The following is a 22291-nucleotide window of genomic DNA, read 5'->3' as shown; positions in this document are numbered from 1 at the left end:
AGGGGAGCAGTGCATATTACATGAGCCTGCACTCTCTCCCCCGCCCCATCACTATAGTCACCTACCGATGATCGCTCCTGCTCCCAGCTCCCCCGGTAGCTTTCCTGTGTCTGCTGAGATCCTCCTCCTGCAGGGCGCGTGGCAGCAGCTGCTCATTCAAGCAGCTCATCGCTTCAGGACCTTCCATGATGTGACCAATAGGACCTGCGGTCACGTGCCTCCCAGTGTGCACTGTGAGTCACATGACTGCAGGTCCTATTGGTCACATCATGGAAGGTCCTGTAGCTACAATGAGCTGCCTGAATGAGCAGCAGCTGTGTGCACCCTGCAGGAGGAGGATCTCAGCAAACACAGGAAAGCCACGGGGGGAGCTGGGAGCAGGAGCCATCATCAGAAGGTGAGTTAACTGTTTATTATTTTATCATGTGCTTGCCAGCAGGGGGGAAACATAGGGACGGGGGCCATGTGTGACAGCAGGGGGGAATATAGGGATGGGGGGACAATGTGTGCCAGCAGATGGGAATATATGAACGAGGGGCCATGTGTGACAGGGGGGAACAATGTGTGCCAGTAGGGGGGAATATATGGACAGGGGGACAATGTGTGCCAGCAGGGGAGAATATAGGGACAGGTTGGAACAATGTGTACCAGCAGGGGGGAATATATGGACGGGGGGGACAATGTGTGCCAGCAGGGGGGAATATAGGGACAGGGGGGAACAATGTGTGCCAGCAGGGGGGAATATATGGACGGGGGGACAATGTGTGCCAGCAGGGGGGAATATAGGGACAGGGGGGACAATGTGTGCCAGCAGGGGGAATATAGGGACAGGGGGTCGTGTGAATGCCAGCAGGGGGGAATATAGGGACGTGGGGGCCGTGTGCGTACCAGCAGGGAGGCATATAGAGAGAGGGGGGCCATGTGCATGCCAGCAGGGGGGCATATAGAGAGAGGGGGGCCATGTGAATGCCAGCAGGGGGTCATATAGTGACCGGGGGGGCCATATCCAGGATGGGATGGCGGGCTATGTGCCAGCACAAGGGGGCAATGTGCCAGGATGGGGGTTGTATAGATACCAGGATGAGGGACATATATGATATATGATTTGAAAGACGGACACAGGCATTATAAGACACACCTCCAGTTAACATAAAAAAAACATTTTTTCTCTTCTTCTTGACCAAATTTGGGGGTGCGTCTTTTAATCAGGTGTGTCTTATAAAGCGAAAAATACGGTAATTATAATTTTTCATTTGGAAAAAGTTAGACAAGACACCGTATCACACTTTGTCATTTGTTTGGGTTAAAATTAAGCTGTAGGAGCCTGATCCAGAGGCCACAAAAAATATTTCTATTATTAACGTCATACAGTAAGGAACCTGACTTTAAAATAGTTTGTAGCATCTAGTGTGTTATAGAGGCCTGATTCATAGGCCACAAACAAATTCTCCTGTTATTAGCGTCATACAGTAAGGGACCTGAATTTAAAATTGCTTGTAGCATAACTTCTTTGTCATACAGGCCTCATCCACACTCAAACAATTCTTTTTTCTGTGACTACCACAATATAGCATGCCATATTTCAACTTTGAATTTACTGTCACTGAAATTCAGCTGTTTGCAGAGGTGGTGCACAGTTTAAAATCTAATATTTTGCTGCCAATACTGTGCTTCTACCACACTATCTGAGCAACATGACTGGGAAAAAGCAAGGCTGTGGTGGAAGGGGAATTAGGCTTGGTGTTCAAGGTGTAAGTGGGGTTAGTGGTAATGTTTGTGAAGGCACTAGTGAAGCAACGTCACATCTTATGCAAAGACAACCGACAACTTATGTTACTGGACAGCCTATACCACTACCTTTCTTTGGCAGATGCTCAGCAGTACGCCTTGTCGATGATTCCTAGAAATAGCATATACTCGAGTGGATGGCAAGTACAGCTTTCAGTGGCCTCTCCTCCTCTACCTCCACCTCAATATCACATCCAGTACAGTCCACAGGTGTGGCACTGAAATTCCCCTTGCTTTCCCCCACGTTCCAACTATCTATCCGTTCAACTAACTGTGCGGAACCACAAATGGTGACTCTGAAGAGCTGTTCACACATTCAATGCCATGTTCATCAGAAGAGTACTCAAAAGCTTTGCAGAGTCAAGAGGATATGGGGCAGGAAGAAGTATGGTCCGAACAGCATCCTGACCCTCACATCATCAGACGTTAACCCCTGGGGGGGTGATCCTGATAAGACTTAGATATCTGAGGCTCACATGGACTGTACTGTGCTGTCAGGGCAAGAAGAGGAGAAGGGTGATTCCAATGACGAGGAATGTGATAACACAGAGGATGATGATGAGGTGTTAGATCCCAGTTGGTGTGAACATAGAAGCACACAGCTGAGTAGGTCATCTGAGAAGGAAGACGAGGAGGTTGTGTTTTGCCGTCCATCGCAGACAGGTAATGATGCAGCCACGACGAGCGATGCATCCTTAGCTACAACTGTGCCTCTGACCAGCAGCGTCCATGGGTCTGCAGCTCACAGGGGTGGCAAGGGTTGCCTAGCATGGGCCTTTTTTGACACTGCAAAGGATGAGCCAACTCACGTAAACTGCCAACTTTGCAAAAACACTGAGTCGAGGTAAAAAGTGCAATAATTGGACTACTACATGTATGAATCTACACATATGCAATCAACATGCTTTACTGTGGGTGTTCTGTCCTCACTGAATGCAGTTATAACGTTTCTCAGTGTACTATAGTTTTGGTCCTGAGAGCCATGTTGTGCTTCAGAGTCGACTTGCGTCAACTGCTCTAGTTGCGTGATTTGCAGGATTTTGGTCAGTGGGAATGTAATGCCATTGTTTTGGATGAACTGATCTCCCAATCCGTAGCACTCTGTTATTGACATAAACATAGAATCGTCTAGTTTCATTGTGGATGTGTCCCAGGACTACTTTGCTGTCTGAGTAGAACTTGGCCTGTGTCAGGTTGATGTCCATCTCGGATGTGGTGAACTCTAACTCAACGGCTAAGACTGCAGCACAAAGCTCTAACCTTGGTATAGTGTGCTCTGGTTGTGGAGCAAGTTTGGCCTTCCCCATAACGAACCCAATGTGGCTCCAACATTTGGAGTCTACAGTTTTGAGATAGGCAACAGCAGCAATTGCTTTGACAGAAGCAACTGCTAAAACATACAGTCTTTGGGTTTGTATTTCTGTAGACGTCACAGGGGTGTATGGTCTTGGCACATTCAGGTTGGAGAGGGCTGCTAAAGAGTTCTTCAATACTTCCCACTGGATTCTCTTATCAGGTGGCAGAGGTGCATCCCAGTCAGATGTTTCCTTAGTTAAGTCTCTAAGGCTGGTTTCACATTAGCGTTTTATCATGCAGCGCATCATGCGCTATCGGGCGCATGCGCAATGCTACCCTATATTTAACATGGCGGGCGCATGGTCTAGCGCTTGCATGCGTTCATCAGCATTTTCATGCGCTGCGCTTTTTCCAGGTGTGCGCCAGACACTACATGTTGCATTTTTTGTTCCGCCCAACCTCGTAAAAAAGGCCCATGCGCACGCGTGCGCACGGAATGCGCAAAAAAATCACATTACAGTCTATGTGGTCGCTCGCGTGCGCATGGACGTGCGCACGTCTGCGCTTTTGAGCACATGTGATTTTGGAGCAAACAATGTCTAGACACTTGTTTAAACCACCCCCTAGCAACATTGTTTGTGAGGAGTGTACATAAAAGAAGGTGTCTGCACTGTCAGACCACTACTCTACAGACAGCCTGGAAGAGACCAGACAGCCTTCCAAATTACAGAGCCCTTTGGATCCAATCTGCAGCAGTCAAAATGTGAGTATTCTTAAACCTAATGTCTGCCTGTCCTTTCAAATGTATTATGTACTAATGCTTTGTATTTTTTTTTAATTGCAGCATGTCTTCTGGATTGGGATACTCACCATCCCGGCAAGAACTGGCCCAAGCAGAGTGTGAGGTGAGTTTCTTCCTTCCTGCCTTTGGGTAAGTATAGCTGCTGCATCTACAAATGTGTAATAATTTTTGCTCTTTTTCAGACATCATTTTCGGACCCGGTAAGTGAGGCCAAACAGCGGCAGCAGCCAAGACAAGTCCCGGTGGTGAGATGGAATGTATGTCTAAAATGACTTTGAATGTACCTTTTTTTTGTTTAAATTTATTTTTTCTCTTCCTTTTTTTCTGTCCTGTTTTTCATCTTCTATCTTGCTTCTTTTCTGTATGTTTTTCTAACTTTTTCATTCACAAACATTATAATGTATTTTTTTTTCTAGGTTCCACAACGGGATGTAGAAGACATCTATTTTGACAACGAGCACCTGATCTGCCAGGTCGAGGATCGTGTCCCATTGTGGGACAGCCGTGACCAGCAGTACAAGGACAATGTGGTGACCCGGCGGCTATGGAATGAGGTGGCCGCAGTGTTGATGGATGGCTGGGACAGCGCCTCTCCAAGTTCCAAAATGGCATTTAGTATTTCCCTGCTCTGTGATGCTGCAGTGACTATTGTCCCTGATGACACTGTTGTGTTTCCTGCTAGATATATTCTAGCAGGAAACACAACAGTGTTATCAGGATCAACAGTGACTGCATTGTGTATTGTATTGCTGCATTGTGTCACATTGACTATTGTTCCTGATGACACTGTTGTGTTTCCTGCTAGATATATTCTAGCAGGAAACACAACAGTGTTATCTGGATCAACAGTGACTGCATGGGGTATTTTATTGCTGTATTGTGTCGCATTGACTATTGTTCCTGATGATACTGTTGTGTTTCCTGCTAGATATATTCTAGCAGAAAACACAAGTGTTCTCATGATCAACAGGGACTGCATTGGGTATTGTATTGCTGTATTGTGCCGCATTGACTATTGTTCCTGATGACACTGTTGTGTTTCCTGCTAGAATATATCTAGCATGAAACACAATTGTGTTATCATGGCAAACAATCAGTGCATTGTCTATTGAATTGTTTTGTGATGCCGCATTGACTGTTTGCCATGTTCACTCAGGTGTGTGTGATGATACAGATTTTGCCATCAGTGCATTGTATAATGTTTTTTCTTTATTTTTCCAACAGTGAACAAAGTCTGAACACTTTGGCGCTCGATGAAGGACCGCTTCAACACTGATGCTCTTGCTCAGGGACAGGTTAGCAGTGGTTTAGCGGCAAGGAACAGAACCAAATACCGTTACCATCGCGAGCTGGCGTTCCTAAGAACGGTCCTTGCCACCAGAGCGTAAGTTTTTTTTTTTTTAACCTGTGCTTTTCTTTTCCACAGCATTTGGCACTTGCAAATGCAGGAGACTAATGTTTTTCTTTTCTTTCCACAGCACCTGGAGCAGCACCCTGCAACCTGTCCCTGGAGCGGTACTTCATCGAACGACCTCGGACCCTTCCCAGCCATCCGACAGCCAGGAAGCAGCTTGCAGGTCAGCAACACGGACAGCTGGTGACCAGGAAGCTGATCAATCAGGTGTTCCCCTGTCCCAGGTCTCTGCCACTGGTTATGCGGGCACTTCCCGCCAGCGGAAGAGGGTCTCGGACAGGCCTGTCTTGCCTGAGTTCATGCACTTGAGCGAGGCCTTTCATGCCAGCCTCAAGGCGATGTCAGACAGAGTGGAAAGTGGTTTTTCCCTCATGGAACACGGTTTTAACCACATGGAACACCGCTTCCACTCTGTCGACAGTCGCCTTGACCGTCTGGAGGCTGACCTCAACAGACCAGCGTACCATTTTTTCAGTAAAATTGAACGGGGCATGGCGGAACACCTTAGTCCTGAGCAACAGCTGAATGTGATGCAGGCCTGCAACACTGCTTACTTGCAGGCTATGCAGCAGAATCAGTATGGGCAGCAGTCAGTGGTGTCATTTCCAACTGTGCCACCACTGACTCGCTACACCTCACTACCGACTTCTGCTGCATACCACTGCATGGCCACCTGCATTCCAAGCCAAGCCGGACACCACTACACCACTCCAAGTCCGAGTGCTGCTGGACACTCCACCGCCACCAACATGGCAAGCGCTGCTCCTGTCTGGAGCACCACCGCCACCACCACACCTGCTTGGAGCACCGCCCCCAATCCTACAGCCTGGACCAGCACTGCCGACATCACTCCTACCACCTTGACCAGCACTGCCGCCACCACTCCTCATGACTGGACCAGCACTGGCACCACTACTCCTACTGCAAGGACCAGCACTGGCACCGCCACCACCCAGCAGCATCAGCAGCTGCAGCACCATCAGCAGCAGCAACATCAGCAACAGGGGGACCTACACTCACTTTTTCATGAAACGCAGCAAAGGTCACCCAGCTCCAGGCGGTCAGAAAGTGGAAGGCGGTTAGGCAGCTCGAAGAGGTCCAGGCAGGACACACGAACAGAAAAAAACCACAAAAGAAAAGAGAACTTGGAGCGTCTCTCCCCCCTCACCTACCAGTGTGTCTCAAACTGCCGCTCGTTCCATCCCTGATCTCGCTTCCCCCACTACTTTTGTCGCCCCTTCTCCTAGAACCCCTTTCTCGCCTACCAACCGTTCCTCGTCCCTCCACACTCCCAAAGTAGCACAATCTTCCCCCAAATGTCCTTCACAATAAAAATGGGTTTGCTTTTTTTTTTTAATAAATGTGAATTTCTGCTTTCACCTAATACGGTTTGATTAATGTGTCTTTTGCCGCCTACACACACTGCGCCGCACACTTTGCGTTTTTGCCCACACATACCTCCATTAGTAACACGTTTCTTGTGTCATTCCTGGAGATATGTGTAGTCAAAAACACAAATATATGACTTGTATTTTCCCCACCAGTCTCTTCAGTATGCTAATATTGCACAGACTGAATAGAGGATGGTGTTGAGTGCAAGGGCATATCTATTGTTACCTTGCCAGGTATCATAAAAAGTTAATTGAGGATGGTGTGTTTTTACCATCATTTAGCTATTTGTGACGCAAGGCCAGGGGATTCTAGATATACCTTGTAATTAACCACATCCTCTATTCAGTGTGTGGTGAATAAACTGAGGAGATGATGGGGAAAATACATGTCATATGTACAATACCCTGGCCTTGCATCATAACTCTTTATCACACCTGGGCAGGTGAATACACATATGAGTTTTAACCTGCAGCATCACTTCAGTCTGCATAGATTTCACGCAGACTGTAGCGATGCTGCAGTTTAACTCATATGTGTATTCACCTGCCCATGTGTGATAACATTCTGAAGTCAGGATGCGTTATTTTGGGCGTCCTCACTTCAGCATGACACTAGGCCTGGGGATTGTAGAAGTTGTATAAACTTTATTATCTTTCCAGTCTGCGTTCAAACTCAAGCCACAGTGGTGATCCTACAAATAACATTTATAGTCACATGGTTAGGTGTCATAAAGAGTGACAGATGCTAGTGCATCCCCAAATCACTATTTGTTACATCAGGCCAGGTGACACAAATATTAGTTGTATTATCTCCACCGTCGCTGCAAATTGAACACAAACTGTAGAGATGATAAAGGTCATACAACTTGTGTGTGTATAGTCACCTGGTCAGGAGTGCTAGTAAATTCATGATGCACAAAACACAGAATCATGAATTCACTGGTAAACCTGGCCAGTTGATTATTGTATTGGAGCGTAAAAAGACAGAGTGCACTCGGTACAGGTATCAAAACAGGTTTTTTTAGTAACATACACACAAGAAAACATTTTTACACCATTTGATCTTGCCATTCCACCCGTCCTACATCTGAAATGAAGTAGGCCGCAAATTGGTCCCTCATTTGGCCAACTTCAATGGATGACCTGAGAGGGTGCTGAGTGAATTCAGGCAATGGGTTTGGAGTGCATCATCTAATTCAAAGTTAAGGTGCACTTTAGCCATCACAAAATTATGTAGAACCCCACACGCCTTCACCACCTCATCCACTGTTTTCAGTTTCAGATTAATGGCTGTGGCGAGAATGCGCCATCTGGAGACAAGTATACCAAGGGCACACTCTACAGCTCTTCTGGCCCTGGTCAGCCTGTAATTAAAGATTTTTTTTGTGTGGTTGAAGTCCCGGCTGGAGTAGGGTTTCAGCTGGTTTGCGCACATTTGAAAGGCCTCATCCCCAACCATTACAAATGGCTGTGGCGGACCTTTGGTGTGGGGAAGAGGCCGTGGCATGGGGAAATTGAAATGGTTGCCATACAACCTCCGGCCCATGTCCGAGTTCTTAAAAGCCTGGGAGTCATTCCCACGGCCAAATGCCCCAATGTCCACTGCTACAAACATACAGTCTGTATCTGCAATGGCCATGAGTACTGTACTGTAGAAAAGTACTTTTTGTAGTTATAGTACTCAGAGCCTGTTCTTTTGGGTTTGATTATCTGGATGTGTGTCCCATCAACCGCTCCCAAACAGTTGCAGAAATTGCAGACTGTCCAGAATTTTTCTGCTATTTCCATCCTCTTTTTGGCGGTGGGCAGGGGCATAAATTCTGGACAAAGAACATTCCACAAAGCCCGGCAGGTGTCTGCAACAATTCCCGGCAAGGTGGAGATTCCAATCTGGTACTGGAAGTGGAGTGAAGATAGGCTCTCTCCAGTAGCCAGGAATCTGCGAAACAGAGAAAGAACAAAAATTAATATTTATGTACCGTATTTTTCGCTTTATAAGACGCACCTGATTATAAGACGCACCCCCAAATGTGGTGAAGGAATAGAGAATTTTTTAATAAATGGGGTCCGTCTTATAATGCCAGTGTCCGTCTAACAAATCATATAGGGTATATGTCCCTCATAGCCCCCCATCCTAAAATTAGCCCCCTTAATCTGGATATGGCCACCTTATATTGAATATAGCCCCCTTGTGCTGGCACACGGGCCCCCTGTGGCTGGCACACGGGCCCCCTGTGGCTGAAACACGGCTCCCTGTGGCTGGCACACTGGCTCCCTGTGGCTGACACACGGCCCCCTGTGGCTGGCACACTGGCCCCCTGTGGCTGGCACACTGGCCCCCTGTGGCTGACACACGGCCCCCTGTGGCTGGCACACTGGCCCCCTGTGGCTGGCACACGGCCCCCTGTGGCTGGCTCACACCCCCCTGTGGCTGGCACACTGGCCCCCTGTGGCTGGCACACTGGCCCCCTGTGGCTGACACACGGCCCCCTGTGGCTGGCACACTGGCAACCTGTGGCTGACACACGGCCCCCTGTGGCTGACACACTGGCCCCCTGTGGCTGACACACTGGCCCCCTGTGGCTGACACACTGGCCCCCTGTGGCTGACACACTGGCCCCCTGTGGCTGACACACGGCCCCCTGTGGCTGACACACGGCCCCCTGTGTTAGATATCGCCTCCATGCTGCTGCTTTTAGTAAAATAAACTCTTTCCTTACCTTCTCAGCGCTGTCCCTCCTCGTGTCTCCCTCAGTGTGGTTGAGCTCCTCCTCCACTTCCTGGTTCTCAGTGCCGGTCATGTGATCAGCACAGCAGAGTGATATCATCTCTGCGTGCCTGATGACAGCGGCAGCCGAGACACTGGGAGATCAGCGCTGGAGGAGGTAAGGAAAGAGTTTTTTATTTTACTATGGGCAGCAGCATGGGGGCGATATCTAACACAGGGGATCATGTGCGATCAAAGGAGGGCGCAGGCAGCTATAATATGCGCCGCTCCCCCAGCCAGTCACCGTGGTGCGGTTTCAGCACCATGGTGATGGACAGCGGCAGTGCATATTATATGAGCGGGAGCAGGAGATCAAAGGCTCCCTCCGGCAGCTTTTACCAGCTCACAGCACCGCTCCAAAGCTGCCCCCACCTCCCCTGGACCCTGCAGTATATATATATATACACTCCCCCCTCCCCCGTATATTCGGATTATAAGACGCACCCCCTACTTTCCCCCAAAATTTGGGGGAACAAAAGTGCGTCTTATAAAGCGAAAAATACGGTATATGGTTTTTTAAGCAAACAAAAAAAAAGTACATGACATAAAAATAATTCTGCGGGCTTTTGTTTACTACATGGCAGAACAATAATTCTACCAGCTTTGGAATAGTACATGTCAGAACAAAGAAAATTATGCAGGCATTGATTTTACAATACATACTGTAATGTGACCAGGAGCCGTTCCTCCGGAGGAATCGCACGACGGAGCTGTGTGTCCTGTCTCCGGATGGATTGTTGAACACGAGCAAGTAAATCTCTGAAGCTTTGTTGGGACATCCGGGTATAGTCTGTAAATTTCTCCGGGTTTGTCTGGAGCTCGCTGTAGGGGGTGTGGTACGCTCCACGGCTCTCGTGGAGTTCAATAATCGGATGTATCCGCCGCCATCTTCGCTGTCTCTCTCTCTCCCTTTGTTGATGGCAAGCAACTGCATAAGCCTGAGCCATTGCGATGTCTAGATCCAAGTTGAAGTGAAAACTCTTCCAGCGCAGATTCATGTTGATAAAGGAAAAAGCAAGCAAATGTGAAGAATTTGGCTGTTAACAGGGTCTATATGAAGAATTCCCATAACACACGCCCACTGATGTCCCATTGGTGGAGTCTGTTGCAAGAATTTTTCAAGGATTTTCCTCCTGTGAAATGTGAAACCTAGACAACTCATGCGCATAAAAAATGCAAACGCATGAAAAAACTCTTGAAAACGCATACAAATGCTGCGTTTTTTGTCGCAATGCGCACGCTGATGCAACAAAATATCGCAGAGTTTACAAGTGTTTTCAAGCGTTTTTTGCATGCGTTTTATGTGCACTCGAAACGCTGCGCAAAACGGCACAAGTGTGAAACTAGCCTTAGTAAAGCTTTGCCTTGTATAGTAACAGGAGCTGCAAAACCCAAGGGATTGTACAGACTTTTGATGGCAGACAGGACACCTCTACGTGTGAAAGGCTTTTCTTCCTGGCTGACCTGAAAGGTGAAAGTGTCTGACTGTAGATTCTAGAGAAGCCCGAGGCTGCGTTGCATTGGTGTGGGGTCTGACCCAAAGTCCAGGTCTCTGAGACTGTTACATAAGTCTTGTGAAGGGAATGCTTCCATTAGTTCTTGGTTGCTTGAGGCTATTTTGTGAAGTCTGAGGTTCGAGCAAGCAAGCATCTCTTGGGCTCTACTGAGAAGACTGATGGCAGTCTCATTTGAAGGTATGGCTTTCAGACAGTCGTCAACATAAAAGTCTTTTTCTATGAATTGCCTGACATCTGATCCATATTCTGTTTCTCCTTCTTAAGCCGACCTTTTGAGTCCATAAATAGCGACTGCAGGTGAAGGACTGTTGCCAAAGATGTGCACTCTCATGTGATACTCTGTGACCTCTTTAGTAGGATCATTGTCTCCGTACCAGAAGAATCTTAGGAAGTTCCTGTCTCTCTCTCTTAAAAGAAAACAATGGAATATTTGCTGGATGTCAGCGATGAAAGCAATGGAATCCTTACGGAAGCGCATAAGTACTCCCAGCAGTTTGTTATTGAGGTCTGGTCCTGTCAGTAGAACATCATTCAGAGAGACATCATCAAACTTAGCACTGGAGTCAAACACTACGCTAATCTGGCCCGGTTTCTTGGGGTGGTATACTCCAAACAAGGGTAGGAACTAGCATTCTTCAGAGTCTTTGAGAGTGGGAGCTAGTTCTGCATGGCAGTTTTCAAAAATCTTTGACATGAAGGAGAAAAAGTGATCTTTCATCTCTGGTTTCTTTTGTAGATAATGTTTAAGAAAGGAGAAACGTTTTAATGCTTGATTTATGTTGTTCAGTAGATGTGGTCTGTGGGTTCTGAAGGGGAGAGGTGCAACCCAGCTGTTGGTCTCATCTTTTACAAGTCCCTTGTCCATTACCTTTAAGAACAACTTGTCTTCTATCAACATTGCCACTTGGTTGTCTTGCTTAGTACTCTGGAAGCCTGTGCACCCCCAACTGATCCTCAGAGCTTCCTGACACCATACTGCTGTCATGAGTAAAGTCCATTAAATGATTGGGCAGTTGGATGATGTGTGGTAGCTCTCTGACATGGAACTCGTTGTTACAAGGTTGAAACAGAGATGGGCGTCCTTTCTCTAATGTATTTGTCAGCATGCTTGTCACAGAAGTTGGAGCGTGCGTGCGTCCCAAGCATACGTTTCCTATTATGACCCATCCTAGGTCTAGCTTTTGGGCATAGGGAGCATTGTGGAGTCCATTGATATGACTTCTCACTTTATGAACCTGTAGGATATCTCTCCCCAACAGGAGTATTATCTGTGCCTGATGGTCGAGTTCCAGTATAAGGTGTTCTATGCGTTTTAAGTGAGTGTGATGGATTGCCACATCTGGCGTAGGTATTTCAGATCTGTTGTCTGGGATCTGGTTACACTTGATGATTGTAGGTAGTGGTAGGCAGAATTGTCTGACTAAGGACTCAATTTGGAAGTCAGTGGCTTCCCTGCCTGCTGTTGTCACAGTGCCTGCACACGTCTTTAATGAGTAGGGGGTGCTTGGCCCTTTGATGTTGAATAGGTCAAAGAATGTTGATCTAGCCAAGGATCGATTACTTTGATCATCGAAGATAGCATACAGTCTTACAGCTTTGTCTCTATGACCCTTTGGGTACACTCTGATGAGGCATATCTTTGAACAGGACATACTGTCTATTGTCCCTTTACAGACTTCAGTACATTGTGAAGTGATCTCTGGCATGGCTGCATCAGTGTTCCTTTCCTCCCCGCCATGCTCACTGTCAGCTAGCGTGTTTTGTGTACTCCATGGGCCAGGATGTAGAGCAGTGTTATGATCTGTGGTGCCACACTCTGAGCATTTTACACTGAGCTTGCAATCCTTGGCGAGATGAGTTGTGGATGAGCAGCACTTGTAGCAGATACCGTTCTCTTTCAGGAAGCTTCTGCGATCTGGAATAGATTTTCCTCTGAAGGCTCTGCATTTCAGGAGAGGATGAGGCTTCTGATGGAGCAGGCACTGCTTGTCAGTGTCTTACATCTTTGTCTCTGATTGGGCACAGCCAGCAGACCTGTAATTGAAACTTGGAGAAGAAACACAATGTAAGTCTTTTGCACTGCCACAGACGTTCTGCGTGGATTTGCAGCTGGTGACGGTGTGGCTGGGATCATTTCTAATTTTCGCTTGTTGGTGTGTAAAGTTTACAAAAACGGAGAAGGGAGGGAATGGAATGCTGTGTTTGCATCTGTACGTGGAACCATGTGTGAGCCATCTCTCCTGTATATTGTAGGGCAACTTTTGGACTATAGGGTTAACACCTTTGGCTGTGTCAAGGAATGCAAGTCCTTGTAGGTCAACTTCACATTTGGCAACTTGGACTTCTTTTAGCTGGTCACTTAGTTCTCTAAGTTTCTGGAGACCTTTGTTAGATATTTTAGGAAAGCCATCGATTCATTTGAACAAGGCTCTCTCTATTACTTCTGCTGAGCCGTAACACTCATCCAGCCTCTTCCAGATCTCTTTGAGGCCAGTCTCAGGGCGGTTTATATTAAGGTCTCTGATCCTTACTGCATGTTTGACTGACTCTTCTGCCAGGTATTTGACTATCTCTTCCCTGTGTTGTAACCCCAAATCTCTAGTGACATTTTGGAAGGAAGCTTTCCAAGCTCTGTAACCTTCAGCTTGGTCAGTGAATTTCATGAGTCCCTTGGCAACCAGTTCACGTTGTGTGAAAAATTTAGCAAATTCTGTTGTGATCCAGTTGTCAGCAGAGAATAATGGTGATGGGCCACCCTGATAGTGATGTGAGGTGCGTTCGTACCTGTTAGTATCCTCTGGGTGGTGCCAGCCGATGTCATATTGCTTTGGTCTGACGTGTGATGTGTCAGCAAGGTGATTCACGTTGGTTACCTGGTGAGGGGCAAATCAATCATTAGCAGAGTTGATTTTCTCCACGTTTTCCTGGAGCTAAACCTCATGATGACTCTCGCTCTCTTCACTGGAGATGTTGTGTTCTTGTTCCGATGCTGGTTCATGGTTATAGTTTGGATCAGGAAGTTCATTAACATACTGGGATGTGTGTTGTGGTGAATCTTGCAGTGGAATCTCCAGACTTAGAGTACCGCTTCGGCTATGCAGCTCAGAGTTTTGCGCGGCTTCTAGAGATTCTGCTTCAGCAGCTTCTCTTTTTGCTGCTAGGCTCTAAGGCGGCATCCACACGTGCCTTCTCTAATTTAAGTTCCATCTCTTCTACAGCAAAGCTTGCTCACATTTTGGTGGCTTCAGCATTTGTGTGGGCAATGGCGACCGCGCTGCTAATGGATAGTCTTTGAGGAGACGGAAGTAACAGATTTTGTCCTGTGTGATTTGTGGGACATGGTGTCTTGGGGGAATGCTTGGCTGTGCATAGATTGATATAGCTGTATTAAGTTTCTGTGAAGCCGGTGACTTTAATCTCACTAGGTGGATGGCTGCAGTTTCACTAGTTCCTGCAGGATGGAAGGCTGTCTTTTCCGTGAATTCCCACTAGCTGGATGGCCTCTGTTTCACTGTTCTGTCCTCACTGAATGAAGCAGACTTTATTGCAGTTATACAGTTCAGCTAAACCGCTATACCGGGGTCCAATAAGGAGACTGTAGGATGAGTCTGTGCTTTTATTGAACTTGATATATTGGCGCAGTGAAACTACAAGCAAAACATAATATATATACAATCAGTCAGTAAAAGGCACATCAAGAATACATATTATACATTAATAGCTGTCCAGAGGCAGGACTAATTAACCAGGCTAATATAGGACAGGTGTCAGAGACACCGCACTGCACTTGCTCATAGAGCCAGTGCACGTGTCCTGAGTACAGAAGCAGTGCTAAGAGTTACCTGGGGAGCAGGGCAGCAGAGGTGACCATGCGTGCTTCAGGCTAATAGTGTCAGGGTCCAGTCAGTGCTGGAAAGTAAAGATGCATAGGACCTGCGGACACTGAAACTGAATAATGTGCACGGGACCTATGGTCATGTGACTGCAAGGGGGCGGGGCTTAGCGTCCTGTATTCAGATAGGACAGGACACCACACAACAACTCAGAGTCAGGCAAAACAGAGGTCACAGCAGTACGGGCAAACGAGGCACAGGAGCGACAAACAGACGGGTAGTCAGAGAGAGCCAAAGGTCATACACAAGAGGGCGACGTGGTACCAAGGGGACGAGCAGAGAGGAGTCGGGTCACAAGCAGAGAGTCATACACGAGAGGTAGCGCAGTACAAGAGGGACAGGCAGAACTCGTAACAGGGACAGAACCAGATCACAACCGAACAAGCAAGCAAGATATCAGGCACAAGGCACACGTATACAAGAGGTCACTTAACTCAGCCGAGGGCAGGAGTATAACTGACACCGGACCCAGGTCCAGTGAGCACTAAATAGCCTCCTGCTGCCAGAGAGAGGCAGCACAATTAACCCATAGTCTAACCAGGACGGGTCAAAGCGAAATCCCGTCCTGGATCATGACAGTACCCTCCTCTCAATAGGGGGTCACCGGACCCCCAGGTCTCTCAGGGTACTTGGCGTGAAAGGCTCGGATCAACCGATCCGCATGAACTGATCGAGCAGGAACCCACGAGCGTTCCTCAGGACCATAGCCCTTCCAATGTATCAGATACTGAAGGGCGCGACGGACCAACCTGGAGTCGACAATTCGTTCCACCTCGTACTCAGCCTGCCCATCTACCAGAACCGGTGTCGGGGAAGATGATGATCCCTCCCCACTGGACCTCACAGGTTTCAAAAGGGCCTTATGGAAAACATTAGGGATCCTTAGAGATGGCGGAAGACTCAACCGAAAAGCCACAGGGTTAACTGCTTCGGTAATTACATAGGGACCTATAAACTTGTGTCCAAGCTTCGCAGAGGGGACCTTGAGCCTTATATTTTTGGTGGATAACCATACCTTATCTCCGACCTGAAACACTGGACCCACGGATCGTTTTTTGTCCGCAAAAAATTTAAATTTGTCCTGGGCCTTCGTAATGTTATTCTGGACCTCCCGCCATACCTCCCCCAACTGCTGGATCGTCTCGTCCGCCCCAGGACACCCAGAATTCAAGAGGGAAAATTCTCCAAAATGAGGATGAAACCCATAATTGCAAAAAAAAGGAGATGTACCCGTAGACTGGTTAGTGCGGTTGTTAAATGCAAACTCAGCCAATGGTAACACAGAACACCAATCATCCTGTCGGGCTGAGGTCAAACAACGCAGAATTTGCTCCAGAGACTGATTGGTCCGCTCAGTCTGCCCATTAGTCTCAGGATGGTAGGCGGATGAAAAGGACAGACCAATACCCAACCTCCTACAAAAAGCTCTCCAAAATCTGGACACAAATTGCACTCCCCTATCAGACACCACATTCAGGGGTACCCCATGCAACCGCACCACATGCTCCACAAACAATCTGGACAATGTTTACGCATTAGGTAGAGCTGCCAAAGGTACAAAATGTGCCTGCTTACTAAACCTGTCCACTACGACCCAGACCACGGTATTACCCTTGGAAGGGGGAAGGTTGGTGATGAAATCCATGGACAGATGAGTCCATGGTCTCTCAGGAATTGGCAGTGGTACCAATTCCCCGGCCGGCCGTTATGGGGAGTTTTCGCACGGGCACAAACCTCACACGCAGACACATACTCCCCAACATCAGAGGCTAAAGAAGACCACCAGAATATTCTAGCAATGGCCTTCCGGGTCGCTGAGATCCCTGGATGTCCACCCAGAACTGAGTCATGGAACTCCTGGAGGACCTTGAGACGAAACTGAGCTGGCACAAAAAGTTTATCCAACGGCTTAGCTGGAGGTGCAAGAGCCTGGGCTTCTCGAATCTCCCGTTCCAACACATTAGAAACCTCTGCCACCACCACCCCAGGCTGAAGAATGGAGGATGGAGGTTCCGGGGGGGACACCAGATCAAGACTGCGTGACAATGCATCCGCTCTGATATTCTTGGATCCTGGTCAAAAAGTGACCGAGAAGTTGAATCGGGAAAAAAAAAGTGACCATCTAGCCTGTCTGGGAGTCAACCTTTTAGCTGACCTTTTAGGATGAACAGCTCCCTCCAAAAAATGCCTCCATTCTGCAAAAGCCAATTTTACGGCCAGAAGTTCCCGATTCCCCACATCATAGTTTCTCTCCGCAGGGAAGAACTTCTTTGAGAAAAAGGCGCAAGGTCTTAAATTGGTCAAAGTGGCGGGTCCCTGGGACAATACCGCCCCCACCCCCACCTCTGAGGCGTCTACCTCAACAATAAATGGTTCAGAGGGGTCCGGTTGGATAAGAACCGGGGCCGACATGAAACATTTTTTCAAAAACTGAAATGCCGCTACCGCTGCGGTTGACCAATTCTTGATATCGGCCCCCTTTTGAGTCATGTCTGTGAGGGGTTTAACCACCTGTGAGAACCCCCTTATAAATTTCCGATAATAATTAGCGAACCCTAGGAAACGTTGCAGACCCTTCAAATCACACGGTTGAACCCACTCGAGAATGGCCTGCACCTTATTAGGATCCATGCGATACCCTTCAGCGGACACAATGAACCCCAGAAAGGACAGTGAACAAAAAATAAACATTTTTCAAGTTTAGCAAACAGACAGTTCTCCCTGAGCCTTTGGAGAACTGCCCGAACATGACCAATGTGAGTCTGTTTATCAGGCGAGTAGATTAAAATGTCATCCAAATACACCACCATAAAACGTCCAATCAAATCGGAGAACACATGATTTATGAAATTTTGGAAGACCGCTGGAGCGTTGGTCAGGCCGAAGGGCATGACCAAATTTTCAAACAACCCTTCAGTAGTGAGAAAAGCGGTCTTCCATTCATCTCCGTCCCGGACTCGGATAAGGTTATACGCTCCCCGTAGATCTAATTTCGAAAACCACTTAGCTCCGGACAACTGATTGTATAAATCAGGAATAAGTGGAAGGGGATAAGTATTCCTCACAGTTATTTTATTTAACTCACGAAAATCGAGGCATGGGCGCAAACCACCGTCTTTTTTTTTTTACAAAAAAGAACCCTGCCGCCACAGGAGAAACAGAAGGACGAATATGTCCCTTACGGAGGCTCTCGGAAATATATTCCTTCATCGCAGCCCGTTCCGGACCCGAGAGGTTATACAGGCGGGCTTTGGGCAATTTAGCACCTGGAACCAGGTCAATGGCACAATCAAATGGGCGGTGTGGTGGTAAAACCTCAGCCTCTTTTTCGGAGAAAACGTCAGTATAATCTATCAGGCACTCCGGAATGCCTTCTAGACCCACGGACGACACAGACACAGAAACAAGACATTACTCAGAGCAATAGGGACCCCATTTAACAATGTCCCGAGATTCCCAATTAATCACAGGATTATGCAGCTGTAACCAGGGGAACCCCAACACCAGTCCCGCAGGCAGGTTGTTCATTACAAAACATGAAATACGTTCCTGGTGTAAGGAACTCACTTTAAGGAGAAACTCTTCACTACAAAACACAATGTCATTCTTAACCAGTGGTGTTTTGTCAATAGCAACAAGGTGAATCGGAGTTTCCAACCTAACTGTCCCTAACTTACACCTGGCCACCAAGTCAGAGTCAATAAAGTTCAATGATGAACCGCAATCCACGAAGGCAGAAGTGGATGTGGAGACACCCCCACAACAAAGTTCCACTTGAAATGACATTTTAGAAAATGCAGAAAAGGGTACCTGAGAGCCTGGGTGACCTCCACGATAATCACCCGGGCTCAGTCGCTTGTTGGTTAGTGGCCGGGAGGGGCAATCCTTTTTCCAATGTCCAGACTCGCCACTGTGAACACAGCATTTTCTCACGTGCCGTTGTCTCCTTTCTTCCTCCTTAAGGTTGATGGTTCCCATCGCTGTGATTTTCAATGAAGAACTGGCTCCCCTTCCTTGGGAGAATAATGATGTCTCGGTTTGTATCACTCCCCTTGCCCGTAACCTGCGATCCATTCGGACGGCCTGTGTCATAGCTTCCTCCAGGGCATCAGGTGGGGGGTGGAGAGCCAAGGCGTCTTTCAGATGCTCAGACAGGCCTCTACGGAACAACCCCCGGAGAGCGGCGTCGTTCCAGCAGACCTCAGCAGCCCGGCGTCTGAACTCTGAGCAAAACCACTCGGCTGAGTGTTTCCCCTGACAAACATTCATCAGCCTGTCCTCAGCCATACGCACCCGATCAGGCTCATCATAAATATGCCCCAGGGCCTCAAAAAATGCATCCACAGTCAAACGCTCAGGGGCCGTGGTAGGAAGGGAGAAAGCCCAAGCTTGGGGGGCTCCCCTTAACAGAGACATAATGACCCCCACTCTCTGACTTTCATCCCCAGAAGAGTGTGGTCTTAAGGAAAAAAAAAGCTTACAGCCCTCCTTGAAAACTCTGAAGTCATTTTTATCTCCAGAAAAGGTATCTGGTAACTTCACTGGAGACTCAGGAGAAATTAATGTAACATCCCGAGCCCCCATGAAAGAACTCCCTGCACAGTGTTGGCGATCAGCTGCTGAGACTGAGCCAGGACTCTCTGTTCTCCAAAGAGTTTCTGAGACATCTGCGTCAGATGCTTAACCTGTTCAGAAAGAGTGCGCACAGGATCCATCACACACACAGGTGAATGGGAGCAGAGAAAAAAAAATGGTATGGGTCAGTTATAATGTCAGAGACACCGCACTGCACTTGCTCATAGAGCCAGTGCACGTGTCCTGAGTACAGAAGCAGTGCTAAGAGTTACCTGGGGAGCAGGGCAGCAGAGGTGACCATGCGTGCTTCAGGCTAATAGTGTCAGGGTCCAGTCAGTGCTGGAAAGTAAAGATGCATAGGACCTGCGGACACTGAAACTGAATAATGTGCACGGGACCTATGGTCATGTGACTGCAAGGGGGCGGGGCTTAGCGTCCTGTATTCAGATAGGACAGGACACCACACAACAACTCAGAGTCAGGCAAAACAGAGGTCACAGCAGTACGGGCAAACGAGGCACAGGAGCGACAAACAGACGGGTAGTCAGAGAGAGCCAAAGGTCATACACAAGAGGGCGACGTGGTACCAAGGGGACGAGCAGAGAGGAGTCGGGTCACAAGCAGAGAGTCATACACGAGAGGTAGCGCAGTACAAGAGGGACAGGCAGAACTCGTAACAGGGACAGAACCAGATCACAACCGAACAAGCAAGCAAGATATCAGGCACAAGGCACACGTATACAAGAGGTCACTTAACTCAGCCGAGGGCAGGAGTATAACTGACACCGGACCCAGGTCCAGTGAGCACTAAATAGCCTCCTGCTGCCAGAGAGAGGCAGCACAATTAACCCATAGTCTAACCAGGACGGGTCAAAGCGAAATCCCGTCCTGGATCATGACAACAGGAATTAGCTACCGAAAGCATGAATACGTACTGGCGATGCAATCACAAAGGGAGATGAAAAGATGAGATGCTTCCAAGATTCAGGTTGAGGGAAAATGGAGGAAAGTGAGGAAGATGGGGGCTGAACTAACCATAATGCATTGCAAAGACTACCAGATTGCACTGCAAAGCTTACCATAATGCATTGTGAAAGAAGGGAAAAGATTCATTGAAAGTGAAAGTAAAACAACACAATAAGACTGTGGTTATGACTCTGGTCACTAGAGGGAGCCAAAAACACTGAAAATAATACAGTCAATGTACATTTAGATTTCTCCATATTCTCACCAGTAATCACTGTAAATATAAACAAACAGATATTCAAAATCTTTGATTAAGATGTCGGAGACAGAACAGTGGGAATCTCACTGCACAAAAATGCCAAACAGCAGACCTCAACAACCATCAGCCGCCCCATCAATCGCATCTGCTGCTTCTTCCTCCTCCTCCGTTACCGTGCCAACTATTGAGACGCAAGTCTTTGACCACAGAACCTCGGGTTCTTTACCCGCTTAAGTCACACTGACTGAGAGGCCGCCTTTAGCTGCAACGGAAGCGGATATGCCTACTGTTTTTGACCAATCTCAGAGAACGATCACACCACAAGTTTCTCAATCCACAGTAACATCTCCGTCTGCACCTGCCTCACGGTCCAGCACTTTGTGCGGTTCACTGTACTCCACCCTCTCACAGCACTACAGCCAGCCCATGGTTCCATAGTTGTGGTCACATAAAAGATTGTTTCCTCCTACGCATGGCAAAGCTAAGAGGTTGATTTCCACCATCTCTAATTTGTTGGCCATGGAAATGCTGCCTTTCCACCTGGTAGATACAGATGGTTTCCGAAAGCTGATGGTCATCGCAGTCCACCAGTACCAAATACCCAGTCACCATAACTTTTCTAATAAACCTGTGCCTGCGCTACACCAGCATGTCGCAGACATCACCCATTCCTTGACAAAATCTCCTTCTGCCAGGGTGCATTTCACCACAGACACTTGGACGAGTAAGCATGGCCAAGGTCGTTACATCTCGCTGACTGGGCACTGGGTGACTCTGGTGGCTGTGGGGACAGGAACTGCTCCACAAGTTTTGAAATCCCAAAGGCTTGCAGGACAAAGCTCTATATTTAACACTTCCTCCACTGCTTCTGCCTCCTCTATGTCTTCTAGGGCCTCCACCTGCGCCCTCAACCTCTGCCTTCACGAGACAATCATTCCAACAGTGCATAGCGAACCCCCACCACCTCCGTACGGTGCAGCCAGGGCTCACCACAATCGCACAGTCTTAAAATTGATATGCCTTGGAGTTCGCAATCATACAGCTGAAGAGATGTGGACAGCTTTCCAGGCTGAATTTCATCAATGGCTGTCTCCGCTGAACCTGCATCCAGGGAAGGCCATGTCCGATAACGGTGCGAACCTTGTGATGCCCCTACGACAAGGCAACAATATACAAAAACCCTTCTACCCATTGAATCAATGAACTACAATTTGAGCTCTTTCTATAGAACAAGATTAGGATATTCCCTTCCCCTTCTCTCTTTAATTTGGCCCTGTATCCTTTACTGACAGCTTAAAACTTTCCAGACTTTATCCAGGTCTTACCTGTCAAATACTGTTCTGAAAAAAATGTATCATTTACAGATGATTTTTGCTTTTACTTATTGTTAATCCAAAAGAGGCCATCACTCATATAATAATTTTTGCAATAAATTTAGTGACATAACAGGTTTAAACTTCTTCCTGTTATTGACCCTACATGAATGGAGAAAATCAGGATCAGGTGTATAGAGCGGGTTCACAAGCTGAGCAGATAATGGCTGTGTGACACAGCCAGGATCTGACTTTAACCCCTTCACGACCAATGACGCCACATAGGCGTCATGAAACCTGGTTCAAATCT

The 22291-nt window shown here is 47.6% G+C and overlaps 1 protein-coding gene and 1 pseudogene across 1 annotated transcript in view; one reads left to right on the top strand and one right to left on the bottom strand.

The window, feature by feature from the left end:
* LOC141052608 (uncharacterized) overlaps positions 1–5342 on the top strand; it is a 57102-nt pseudogene extending 51760 nt beyond the window's left edge.
* Positions 1–22291, bottom strand: part of SUGCT (succinyl-CoA:glutarate-CoA transferase) — a 1606806-nt gene that overhangs the window by 1387003 nt on the left and 197512 nt on the right. The window lies entirely within an intron of this gene.

Source organism: Dendrobates tinctorius, unplaced genomic scaffold (genome assembly GCF_039654945.1).
Source record: "Dendrobates tinctorius isolate UK_male_01 unplaced genomic scaffold, ASM3965494v1 ptg000162l, whole genome shotgun sequence".
Classification (NCBI taxonomy): domain Eukaryota; kingdom Metazoa; phylum Chordata; class Amphibia; order Anura; family Dendrobatidae; genus Dendrobates; species Dendrobates tinctorius.
Note: the sequence above shows the minus strand (reverse complement) of the source record. Positions and strands in the feature narration are given on the sequence as shown.